The sequence below is a fragment of the Lontra canadensis genome, unplaced genomic scaffold (assembly GCF_010015895.1).
Source record: "Lontra canadensis isolate GAN:19392208 unplaced genomic scaffold, GSC_riverotter_1.0 scaffold25, whole genome shotgun sequence".
NCBI classification, from domain to species: domain Eukaryota; kingdom Metazoa; phylum Chordata; class Mammalia; order Carnivora; family Mustelidae; genus Lontra; species Lontra canadensis.
In genome coordinates this window covers 15,970,380-15,983,995 of record NW_022631019.1, presented here as the reverse complement: position 1 = coordinate 15,983,995, position 13,616 = coordinate 15,970,380, and the positions used below count along the sequence as shown (strand labels likewise).

The 13,616-nt window shown below is 43.7% G+C and overlaps 1 protein-coding gene across 4 annotated transcripts in view; it reads right to left on the bottom strand.

The window, feature by feature from the left end:
* The window catches only part of ZBTB40 (zinc finger and BTB domain containing 40), a 72,008-nt gene extending 59,694 nt beyond the window's left edge, over nt 1-12,314 (bottom strand). For 3 of the 4 annotated variants that reach the window (XM_032863696.1, XM_032863698.1, XM_032863697.1), the window contains exon 1: nt 12,141-12,313. The gene's annotated coding sequence lies outside the window, so the exon portion shown is untranslated. Of the gene's footprint in view, nt 1-12,140 lie in introns of all 4 variants that reach the window. The other variant, XM_032863699.1, reaches the window with a different exon arrangement.
* Between the last annotated feature and the right edge of the window lie 1,302 nt (nt 12,315-13,616).

The window sequence follows — 13,616 nt, the reverse complement described above, 5'->3', positions numbered from 1 at the left end:
ATTTGCATTTAAAGACAGAAAATATATCAAAATGCTACCAGTGGGTTCCTAAGTAGTGTCATGATGGAGGATTTATTTTCTTCTTCATACATTACAGAATTTTTTTAGAGTAAACATGTATTATTTTTATAACAAGGAAATTTAAAAATAGAAACCCAGATAGGTCTGGCTGGCTTCAAAGCCAGTGTCATTTCCAACAACCTAGTCATTCATTAAACATTTATTTAGTTCCTACTATGTACCAAGCAAAATTAAGTAAGATAGAATCTCTGCCTGCAGGGAATTGACACGTGTCTACCATGGGGTTTAAACCTGAGTCCATGGACTGGGAAAGGAAAGAAGAGTCCACGGGTTCTCCAAATTAAATGCAATGCTGTCCAGCTGCACACTACCCGGGGCAGAGGGTCCACAGCTGTCCTGAGCGGCAGTGTAGCTTAGTGGTAAAGGATGGAGCTGGAGCCAGGCTACCTGGTGTAGAGCTTGAACATCCAATCACAAAGTGCGTGCTTGAGGGGTGCAGGTGCCTCATCTACAAAATAGGGGAAATACTGGTACTTCTCTCACTGGGTGGTTAGAAGATTAAATGAGTTAATACACCTAAAGCACCGCAGTATGCACTGAGGACACAGTAAGTGCTCAATAAATGCATCAGCTGCTAGCCACTAGCCTCACCACTGCTGCCACCCCACCACTATATTCTCAAGGAGGTGGAGAGAGAACGGACTAAAGTCCACTAGAAAGGTGGTTTTCCACATCTCAAAACTGACAGCATCTGATTCTTGATAAGCCCATAATAACCATTATATTAAACTCATTTCTTTTTCCAGATTCTCTCAATTTCTAATGAAACTCTTCTTTGGAGACATTCTATAAAACCCAGTGAGACAAAACATCAAAACGGTCAGCATAACAAACTGCTAGTGGCCTCTTATCTTCAAACTCCTAGAAACAAGTGATTTTTCAAGGCTATTCTAATGGAAGGAGGCTTTGAGAGGCTTATCTGTCTTTTGCCTGCCTTTCCGGGAGGGGAGGGCCGTGCTGCTCCAATTCAGATTCCTCTTCACAGGCCAAACTGCAAAATCTCTAGAGCAACACCGTCGTCCAGCGAGGGACTGGGGGCTGCGACTGTCTCCCACCTACTGCGACTCCTCCATCCCGCAGTCAAGAGTCTCAACAAGCAATCATCACTCCGATGCTTTTATATCCAACCTTTTAGGTGCTTAAAAAAAAAGAAAAGGCTCTTGGCTTTGTCACTGGTACTTACAAGCACCTTGCAGTAATCTGAAGATGGGGGTAAGTTCTGAGGTTTCACCAACTCGATTATGAGAACAGGCTTTTGCTCAGCTGGGAATAATCAATCCAGACACACAGTAACACCATACCAAAGTTCAAATTCAAAGATACCCATTTAATGTAGAAATTAGTGAGCTCAGGCAACTACATAATACCAAACCAGCCCTGGTGACTGGAGAGACTGGTGCCCAGCTCTAATGGTCAGAGGCTCTAGAGCCCACCCGCGAGCCCAGGGGGCGAATCATGGCTCTGTCCCTCTCAACAGCTGTGTGACTTTAGGCAAGAGACCTAACTCTCTAGGCCTCACTTTCCTCGTGGGTAAAATGGGGATATTAGCACTTTTTGGTGGGGTGGCTTAAAAGCACTAATAAGCCTGCGTGTATATGAGTCCATATACTTAAAGGACATCTCCTGTAACACTGTGAACATTCATTAAATGTCAAAAGGAAACATAAAAATCCACCTGCCAAACTATTTGATTTTATAGTTCTTAAGCTGGATAACTAATTCACAGATGTACTTTTTAAAAATCACTCTGCTGTATCACTTATATAAGTTATGTATGTATCTTCTATATGTCAAATACTGCTTTTTTTTTTTTTTAAAGAACAGACTTTATAGACAACCACACCGCTAGTTTCAAACAGCTGGTCTGAGATGGCAGTCAGTAAGGAAACGGGGTGGGTTAGGTCTCTCATAGAGGCCTAGTACTGGGCTATAATCTGAAAGAACTGAAAGCCTTAAATTCATTGAAAATTAGCAGGAGATAACAGGAACTTCTGAAATCACCTGGCCCGATTCCCACATTGTGTAGATGAGGAAATGGAGATGCTGACAAGTGTCTTAAGATCTTCCAGGTCAGAAATGAGACCCTTCCTGTTACCTATGTTTTTGGTACCCACTTCAAGTGGACAGCAATGAAAAACACATTTTGGAAAGGGAAAAAGACACAGTTCGGAAGGGTTAAGGTAGGGATCTAACAATAGGAGCTAACATTTGCAAACGTTTATTATAACCCAGGCACTATGCCAAGCACTTTGCATGGTAGCCTTACATAATTTTTGCAAAACCTGTGAGGTAGTTACTATTATTAATTTCACTTTCAAACGAGAAAGTAGAGTCCTATCAAAAGTAAATGGCTTGCCCCAAATCACAAAGCTGGTGAGCACTAGGGTCGGTAAATGAGCCCATGCTGTCTGACTCCAGAGCCGGAACCTTCCCCGCTGGATACTGCCCAAGCGTGGGAACTGAAAAAGCAGTGAAGCTCTTGATCCCTCATTCTTTCTCCTACTTTTTTGGTCACGTATCTGTTCAGAGGCAGTGCAGAGATACATAGTAAAGAAAGCAAGCGGGGGTGGGGGTGGGGGGGTATTGTTGCTGCTGTTTGTTTGTTTCTAATTCCAGTATAATAACAAACAACATTATGTCAGTTTCAGGTTTACAATATAGAGATTCAACAATTCTGTACATTACCCAGTGCTCATCATTGAGAGTGTACATAAATAAAGTGTTTTTAAAGTAAGAAGAGATGCCATTAATTTAGAGGCTACTTATTCTGTGCTATATAATGTGCTATCCACACTTGTCAAGGCCAGGAGGCACATGGTGGTGCTGCTGGGGAAGGTAGAGCCCATGCAGCATGAGCAGGGCTAGGGCTCTAAGACCCCATTTCCTTAGTCAGGGGACAGTGTGTCCCTGTCCAACCAGCAAATCCTTACTGAGCCCAGCCACCCTTAACTAAAGCTGTCCTTATAAGAGAGAAGAAATTCAGCATAACCCTGCTCTCAGAGAACACATGGCGCAGGCAAGAACAGATCACCTTCAGCTTGGAATCCTACTCTTCTGACGCCTCAGCAGCTGAGTATCAGCAGCACTGGAGCACTGTGGCACCATGCAGCTCACCCAACCTTCGCTAGACCTCTGTGCACACTGGGCAGATGAGCTCCAGCCTCCTCTCCTTCGAGTTCTGAAAGTTTTCTGTCTTTGAAGAAGCAGGAATAATTTTCATCTCTAGCTTTCTCTTGTCTATCACGAGGGAGTTAGCTTGAGGCTAACAACGGGTTAACTTGGGGAGCTAACAACAACAACAACAAAATGCAAAAGAGGATAATTTCTCTATTGCTTCTAGCTTTGGGAAAGAACTATGGGATTCCATAGCATTTGCTCAAAAATGTTCAAAGGAAGACATGGAAAATTTCATCCTCAACACTTCACTGCCTAAGAAAAAAATCCCAGAACTCCAGGGGCCAATTATTCTGCTGTCTCGGACTTTGACCTTAGAAAGGTTCGAACCTGCCTGGAACTGAGGGCCGCTGACAGCAGAGCACCAGCTATATGAGCAGCCAGTATCTAGGGGGGTCAGATCTAATGACTGCCAGGCCGTCAGAGCATCATTCACAAGTTACAGTACCATACTAAACCTATGGGCTAAATGAATAAGAGCAGCAAATTTCACTGTTATTTAAATTCATAAGTTCCTACTATGTTCCCAATATCATGCTGAGAGCCAGGTCTCAAAACACTGGCAGGCCTTTACAAGTCAACTAATACTGGACTCCACTGATAAAACTAGGCCAAGAGCAGGCAAGTGAGAGCAGAGCATAGGGAAGCAAGAGGGAGGGGTGACAGGAGGGCTTAGTGTTTGCAAAGAGAAGCAAGGGGAATCTTTGTGATACTAGAAAGGACGACTAAAGTGATACTCTGAGTTGGAGTTTAGAATGGAGTGGCTCATGACTGTCTCCCTTGTTTCCATTTTTCCCTGGCCAGTTGGGAGTTTAAAATTTGAAAAATAACCTTAATAAAGAGCTAAAAAGAGTTGGGTTCCAAACCTGACTTTAACTTTGTAACCTTGAGCTACTTAATTTTTCAAAACCTGCTTCCTCTACTGTAAAAGGGAGGTAACATGTATATGGGAGTTCAATGCTAGTCACACTTTTGTGTGTTTGAAACGTCCATATTTTCATGGAGATATTAATATCTATTGCTTAGTGGCTGTAAGGATTACCAGAAATAATTATGGAAAATACCTAGCCAGAGCCTGGCACTTTGTAGTATTCAATAAATGGTAACTATCATTATCAACATGCTATTTTTTAAAGTTCCAGGATGAGGTCAAGGAGAACAACATACTAGAAACCAGTGAATTAACAGCCGCAGACTGTACACTTAGGAGTATCTGGATGTCTGTACAAGGACAATCTTTCCATAGATGGGTCTTATAGGCTCGCTCTTTTATCTACTTTCATTTTTCCCTTCCTGCTTTATTCATCCATTCAACAAATATGCACAGACTGCCTATTGTATGTAGGACACAGAGCTACGTACGGAGAAGGGAGGAGGTCAGACAAGAGAAGGGGTTTTGAGGGGACAATATAACAGGATGGGCTGGGGGTACATCTATGAACCATCTGAAATGATACACAAAAAGTTTTGAGTACATGGGTGTGTAACACCCCTCGAGAAGTTCTGGAGGGATTCCAAAAGGAATTATTTAAAAAAAAAAAAATAAGACTGAAAATGTAACAAACTTAACAAAATATATATATTTATAGGAAACATACAAAATTTATAGGAAAAAACATAAAACACTCTTGAAAGGTCACAAAAGTAGCCCAGAGCAAATGGAAAGATGGGCCAAGATCTTGGATAAGAAGACTCAACATCATAAAGATGTCAGTTCTAAGCTAAATAATAAATTTAACATAATCTCAATAGAAATACCATCCATTTGTTGCTGCCTAAAACTAAACAAATTGGTTATAAAGTTTATACAGCAGAATAAACAAGCAAAAGCAGCCACAAAAACACTAAAAAAGAGCAATATGGAAAAACTGGCCCTTCCAGATGTTAAAAAAAATTATAAAGCCTCTAAAATTAAGATGGTTAAGATAATAGCACATGAATTGACAATCAAACCAGTGGAACAAAATAGAAAATCCAGTAAGAAACCCAAATGTATACAACAGTTTAGTATCCAATTAAAACAGCATCTCAAATCAATAGGCAAAAAATAAGAACTTTTCTTTCTTTCTTCCTTTCTTTTCAGAGAGAGAAAACGGGGCAGGTGGGAGGGAGGGGGAGAAAGAGAGTCTTAACTGGGCTTCATGCCTAGGTGGAGCCCAACCTCATGATCCCAAGATCATGACCTGAGTTGAAATCAGGAGCCAGTGCTTAACTGTCTGAGCCATGGAGGTTCCCTGATAAGAATTTTTCATAAGAGATGCTGGAATACCTGGCTGGCTATTGTGGAAAAGATAAAATTGGATCCTTCCTCAAACCAAATGTCAAGATAAATTCCAAAAGGATAAGAACCTTAGATGTTTAAAACATAAAGAGTGAAACCATAGATATACTGAGAGAAAACACTAATGAATTCCCCATAAATTAAGAGCAGGGCAAATTCCTAACTGTGACTCAAAATCTAGAGCAATACACTGTACAAGCCATAAATATGTAAAGATGAAAAACTTTTGTACAGCAATAAAACAACATATGCAAATTTAGGCATATGACAAATTGGAAAAAATATTTTTGCAACTTATATCACAGACATTGGGCAGATATCCCATATCTCATTAAAGGAGAAAACAAATTTAAACTATACTGAAATTATTTCTTACCTAACAAATGGGCAAAACCCCCAAAATTTTGACAGAAGACTCAAGAGAGACAGAGGAGGAGGATCAGGTATGCAATAAAATCTTCTGTGAATGTACCTTGTTACACAGTTTTGATTTTGGAAACACATAAATGGTTTACATAGTTAAAAAAACAAAATGAGATTTTTAAAAGCAAATCTTAAAAGTTTAAAACAAATGAGCCTGTTAATAAAGCTTATCAAGTTGGTGGCATGAGCACCAGAGAAAATACTCGGGAAATACTGACCTCGGGACAGTATTTGACTACATATTTGAAGCGGCACATGGTCCCGGGACAAAGGAACCACATAAAAAGCTCAAACAACATTCAGTGATCTAATGGTCAGCGCAGAGAGTGGCACTACCACCGGCCTGGTAAGTAACATGGCCAGGAAACTCCAAAGCCCCAGAGCGCCGCCTACTTGTCCTGGGAAGGATGAAGTTCTGGGCCCATTGAGCATGACAGACTGGTGCTCAAGTAGAAGGGTGAGAGAGGAGGGAGGGAAAAGAGTTAAGATGAGACTTGAGACAGACTCTGAGGGCAGCACAGGCCAAGCCAAGAAGTGCATTATCCTGAGGGCAGGCAAGCCATCTGAGAGTTTGAAGCAAGGGGGAAACAATCACATGTGATCTGTGCTTTATAAAGATCACTGGCAACAGTGTACAAAATAGATTAGAAAGGAACAAAGGAAGAAGCCAGCTGGCCAGCTTCCAGGCTATTGTAGTAATTCGGGACGAGAGATTATAGTAGCTTTAACCAAAAGAGAAAGGGGACATCAATAGGCTTGTAGCCTAAATAAATGTGTGCTATTTGTGGGTGGGGAGTGGAAGGCGGGTGGGGAGTTGACAGAAGGGGAAGAGCATGGGGGGACTTTCTGCCTTTTGCAACTCTCTAGTGCCATCCACTGAGACTAGGAATCAAAGGTAAGTAGCAGATGGAAGAAAACTGGCAAGTTCACTGCTGCCGGAGCCCCTGACACCATCCTTCAGAGTGAGTGGGGACAAGGAGTCAAGGACAAAAATCCACCAGTCAGACTGCAGTCTTTGAAAGCTGAGAAACAGATGAAAGTAGCAGGTTACATGACCTCTTGCAATATTTTCTCAAAATCAGAAACAGAACCACATACCGTTCACTTTGTTTTTATAAAAATTTTAATAAATTTCAAGTAACCAATATTGAGAGCCTCAAAAGCTAGTAATCCTTTGTTTCTAATTGTCCTCATCCTTCTTGGGCCCTTTCCTTCTTAAGAATTTACTTCATCAAACATTGAGAGCCCCGAAATGAGACTCTTCTAAAAGCAGAAGTCACTCATGCCAATACACCCAGGGGTCAGATAAGATGTAAAAATCTCTCTCTGTAAATGTAAGCACTCACTGATAAACACCGTACGGGCCAAACAACCGTGGCCCACAGCAGTTTTCTACTGAGGTCCCATGTTTGCAAACATTCCAAGATAAACACCTGAAGATAATTCTTTTCTTTCCATTTGAGTACTAATAAACCAGAAACTGTATCTTCGAGTTGACATTTTTTTTTTTTTCTTTAGGTAAGTGAGGTAAGTTTGGTTTCAGAAAGAGCCGTTTCCCTTCGCAGACAACATAGGGATGCCAGGACAAAGGAGGGAGAGCATCTCCCCTCCATCACTCCTCTAGTCCTGCCTCCCTCAATCCATCCCTCTCCTCCTCTCTCCCTCCTAACCCTACTTTCCTACAGTCCTGAGGAACCGAGTCCATCTGCAAGAAGCTGATGCCTAGAGCCAACGTCTTAGGCTACTAACAACTCTTCCTTTTGCCTGTCAGAAGAGACTAATACGGCAACTGCCACCAAGGTTGCCAAGGCAATGCATCGCCAGTGTGGCAGCCTCCTGTAAAATCATGACAATGACCTCTGAGGCATTTCCAAAGTACCTCGTTGGGTAAATCACCTCTACCAGACATGCTCACTCACATACTTGGCCACTTTTGATAGGAAACAAGACCCAAAAAGATACTTTCAAAATTACAGTCAAGACCATGCAGCGGTAAGAAGTAACTGGTTTCAGGGGGTTGATCAACACTATTTTGGGCCAGTGGTATCACATGTGACATTTCATTGTCAGCTCTGCACCTTGAAGTTCAAGGATCCCTCAGAGACCTGATTAGAGAAATGGGCTCACTCCCCAGAAAAAATGACACCCAGACAAATTTAAAGGATTTGTGGGTCCCCTGAAACTCAACCGCTTACCCCAGATTAACAAGCCAGGATCAGCTATAATGTATTTACTTCATTAAAGGTAATGAAATACTTGGGTGTCATGAGTTTGAGGATTTGGGGTTAAACACCACCACTGGGGAAGTATAAGGAAAGCCAGCGCTCTTTCCTTACCCTTCTTTCCGCTGAGGCCTGCAGAAGCCTCAAAACTGCAACGGTCTCGGCAAATGACACACCGCACCCCCTCCATGGCTTGAAGACAGTGACAATCTCATCTCTGAATTTAAGTGCCCTTAATATTTAATTCTTTTCCTCTACATGGTTACAGCTTGCTTTCTTCGCATTATCGGGATGATGGCTTTAGAAGGCAGCCCATTGGAGATCCGGAAAACCATAAATTCCAATTCAATTTCCTTGTGAAAATCAAAGAACTCACTCTCCTGAAGAGTTGAAAGCAGCTGAGGGGTCACTGCCTTCCTCCGGGTGCTAGTACACAAAGTACTCCAGAAGGGGATCGTAAACACCCAGTATAAGGCAACAGGGCATACCAATTTGTTTTTCAATCTATTTTATTTCAGTTCAAAGCTTCTTTGCAGACAGAGAGCCCAAGAAAACAAGCCACACTTTGGTTCTACTCAGTCTCCTTCAATCTCCAAAAGCAGCTGAGTGTTGCCAAAGTGTGGCTCGTTTTCCTGCAGAGCCTGTCTGCAATGATGCTTTGAACTGAAATAAAATAGATTGAAAAACCAATTCGTATGCCCTCGCTCCTCCTGCAGCTTTATATTATCCTTCAAAACTAGTGTTAGCACGTTCTCTTTACTGGAACCCACCAGACCCAAATCACAGAGTAAAAGTGGAATACTTGAAATGTGAAGGTCCCGCCCAAACCTAAAATAGCAATTTCATGCAGGGCTTTTTGTTAACATCGCATTAACATGCCACTCTCCTGTCCAGTTCTTTGCTCCATTTGCTGGACCGGATTACATCACAGTTTAAAGCAAAACTTGACATTGCTGATCTTCTTATACAGTTCGCTGGATTTCTCACTGCCTCTGCAATTTGCACATTCATGAACCCAAACACCTTCTGATTTTTACCAATTCAAAAAGTCTGCTACTTGCTTTAAAGCATCTGATGCCTTGCATAAAGTATGCAACACTATTTTGAAAACTTTTGCGGGGAACCCAAAATCATTTCTGAGCAAACTTTGAAATGACCACCAACTAGAAGAAACCTATCATTTTCTTAGACTGCCTTAAGAAAATGCACATGCCTTCAGTGGAGGAACACACTAAAATAATGAAAAGTGCTCTGAACTGACTGTTATATAATTTGGTTCAAAAAAAAAAAAAATTAAAAGCCACTTGGAAGAGTTCCTCTCTCAACAGAAACATTAAGAAAAAATAAGATCTGTTCCTGTCCCCCTACCCCATCAAAGACAGAAACATACATATACACCCTCAGTTCTGTTGGTAACATAATCCTGGATTTTTGTTATTATTTAGCACTTCAAATAAATTTCCGTTTGGGGCCAAATTGTGGTTTGTTTTCTCTAACTGGAATTGAGCAACATGTGTAACAACAACAAAAAGAAAACACCCAACCTGTTATTACATTTTCTCTTATTTAATCCACACAACAACCCTTTGAGGAGGTACCATCATCTGCCTTTCAGCATTCATCTGTAACTGGCCCATGGGCAGGCCACCCAGCAGTAAAGCTGGCTTCAGAGCCAGAGACTCAGAGCATGGGACTGAATCACAGCACCACTACTCACTTCTTCCAATCCTCCAACACCCCAAATTCTTGCCACCTCACCATCTCTGATCCTATTAAAAAGTTCTTCCTTCCCAGTTGTCTCCCCTCTCCCTTCTTGCTGGACTGGATCCTTGTCGCTCAGAGAGATTCAGATTCAGCTTAAACTACCTTTCTCTAGCGGCTTGCTGGGCCATCCTGGTAAGAGGGGCTTCCCAGGTTATCCCAGGTTAGCGTTGTTTGACTACCTTCATCACAGATGCCACTATTTGTCTTAGATATGAGGTGTTAGGTCCATCTCGCTCCTGGTAATCACAAGGCCTAGCACAGTGGTATCTGGTACATAGCAGGAACTCAAATATTTGTTCAACCAATGGCCTGAATTTGTTTATTTAATACTTAGGAGACTACAGGCTGTGGGCACTGGCTAGCAGCTGATACAAAAACAGGGAAGGGGTGGTCCTGCCCTTGAGAGCATCTCAAGACAGTAGAAAAGATAATAAACACATGGGATAATACCGGGTGCTGTGACCAGCTAAGGTTCCCTTGAATATTAGCTATGTAACCCTAGACATCTCTCCTGAGTCTCAGTGTCCTCATCTTTAAAATGGAAATATTAATACGACCTTTGTCATAGTGTTGGCAAGAAGACTGAATGATAATCCAAGTAAATAAAGCACATAGTGCACTAGCATGCAGAAAACGTCTAATAAATATTTACTACTAATTTTACTATGATGCTATGACAGCTGTAGTTGAAATTACCTTTGCTTACCTATATACCATCTGTCCAAGACCCTACTGAATTTAAATTCTGTGAAAGGCTAAAGATCACATTGATCTTGTTCACCACTGTATTTCCAGGGATTTGAATCATTTCTAGTACATAGCAGGTGCTCAATAAATACTGAATGATTCATGAAAGTATGCATGCAGGCATGGGGTGTTCTGAAATCATTTGTTAGTTAAACTAGTGATGAATAGCTAGGTTTGGGAACTACTGCCAGAGAAGAAAGGCATCTAAATTAGAAGAAAGCAGGATATGGCAGAAGTTTGACGATTTCGCTAAATAAAGAAAAACTTCATTTTGAGGTTTTAATTATATCTTCACAAGCCAAACACAGACTCGGCTCCAATTTCAAGCCAGAACCAAGGAGCCCCAGGTCGAGACTTGAAAGAAGTTGAAGCCATAGGAGGTGGGTTACCAAGCAGAGGGCTCGCTGGGGTGAGCTCCATTTGCCAGACCTATACTGCACCCTAAGGAAGCTTAACCTCAGAATCTGTCTTAGGTGGAAACATGGGCACTTACTTATGAAGTGTTGTTAACAAACGAACAACAACAAAAAAAAACCCTCTGGACATGAACACAAATAAAACACCTGACTTACTGTAGGCGTATTTTTGTTAACAAAAATAGGGGAAACAATCCCCATGTTGAATAGCAAACAGATCAGTAAGGCTAGAGCTTTAGGTGTACGGGGTAGTTTTAACTGGAGTTTCCCATTCCGTGAGAAGTGATCAGAAGAACCGCTGGACAACACTGACCAGTCTGTTTGTCTCTAGGGCTGGGGCTGGCACACTTCTGCGAAGGGCAAGGCCTAAGCATTTTCGGCTTTGTGGGTTATGCCCGTATCTGTCGCAACGACTCAGCTCAGCCCTTGCAGCAAGAAAGGAGCCACAGATGATACAGAACAATGAACACGGCTGTGCTCCACTAAAACTTCACTTGTGGACCCTGGTATTTGATTTCATATACGGTTCACAAATTACCCGAAAGTCTTCTCCCCGTCCCCCCCCCACCCCCGCCATTTAAAAATGTAAAAACCACTATTTGTTCCCGACAGACAAAAACGGGGTGGGGTAGGGACTGGCCCAAGTCCGGGGTTTCCCGACGCCTGGTGCACCTGGCAGAAGAAGAGTGGGGGAGACTCTCGAGGAGCAGCGGCGAGGAGGCCTCAGATCGCGCCAAGTGGCAGACGGAAAGAGGCCTCAGATCGCGCCAAGCTGGGGCCAAGCCGAGTGCGCCCCGACGGGGCCCCGCGGCTTCTCCCCACCGCAGACTTACAGCCGAGCCCGCGCTCGGGGTGGGAGCCACCCACGGGGGTCCGCGTCCCGAGCGAGAGGAGGTGTTTGGGACTTGGCAGAGAGCCCCGCGGAGTTCGCACGCCGAAGGGTCTCAGCGCGCCCCTAATTTGGGGCGCCTCTCGGGCCTCAGCAGCTAAAGGGGTCTCCACGCTGAGTCCCAGCCCCGTTTCTATGGTTACCTGTTCAGCACCGATTCAAACTGCCGTTCTTTATTGACAGCGCCATAGAGGACACGAACACTCCTGCCCGAAGGGAACAATAAAGCTTTCTTCATTCAACAGCGCCAGAGACGCCAGAAGGCGGCCATTTTGAGGCCGGCGCGTAAGGAGTACGAGCGGTGAGGGGGCCGCCCGGCCTGCCCCGCGCGCCACAGTCACGTGCCAGGGGCGGGCCTCAAGGGGCGGGGCCTGCGTCGCGCCGCGACCTCCACCAATGCTAGGACGCTGGGGCTGTCTGGTTGAAGGCTCGTTCCCTGACCCATGACCCTTAGCCACTCTCTCCCCTCCCCACTCTCTCTTTTGAAAGTTTGGGGTTCCACGGACTCTTGCTGGGGCACTTCTAGGCTTAGGATCTTATTTCAAGAATGGCACAGAAGTAGACACGGAAGATTTCTCTACATCTTTCCAAAACATGTTCACGTGCAAGGCAGAGACGTGACCTGAGCCTCGTCCCCAGACGCATCCTCATTGGTGGGCAGGTTTGGCACTGCTCGGCGGTGATAGGCTAACAGGTTCATGTCAGCCAATCGTGGTGTCTTGAAGACATCTTGATCCCGCCTGTCCCTCATCCCCTCAGGAATGTAGAGGGTGTTGTTGGAGGGGGGCGGTGATCATAGCTTTTTTGCTCAGTTTCTCTTTAACACGCTGTGTTGCACAGTGAGCTGTCCTCGCTGGAGATGCTATTGCCACCCTCATACAGCCAGACAGATTAAGTGAGATCCAGACAGTATCAGACAAATTAAGTCACATCAGTGCTGGCCCACTGAACCTCACACTGTCACTCTGTAACTGACGTACAGCCAATTTTTCTGTCATTGCCAGTCATGCCGCCCAAATCCAGCGCTCTCAGTACAATGCCGAGTTCCCTCTGTGGTTACAGCTGTTACATCCACAATGTCAATATTCGGTCGTTCTGAGAGCTGTCATTGTCAGACTGACTCCCACTCCATCACCGTTTTTAATCACAAATTCAATCTGCTGGGCAGAACTGTCACTTGCATTGTTGCTGTCATTGGGTTCATTATTGTTTACGGTCACTGTCCAGTAGGCGACCACTGTCAATGACCACAAACTTCAAGCAGTTCTGTACAGTGTAGTAGCAATTGGACTCTGTGCCCAGCTGTCACCCTTTCGGTTGTTTTCACCGTCATTGTCATTCAGCTACTTTCACTGCCCCATAGTGAAGCCAATATTTAGCAGGCCCCTACTGGGTACACAGCTGTCCTCGTTACTGCCCAATTAGTCACTTTCACTATTATACTCTCATGCCACTGTCACATTCGGGGTCAGATTTACTACAGCTGACATCCAGTCACTTTTGTAGTCACTAGAGCCACACCACAGCTGTTGTCCCCCCTAATTCATTTCCACCATCTCTGCAGTCTCCTTTAATAGGAGCCCCCAACATACAGGGTTCCCAGATTTGGCAAGCAAGCC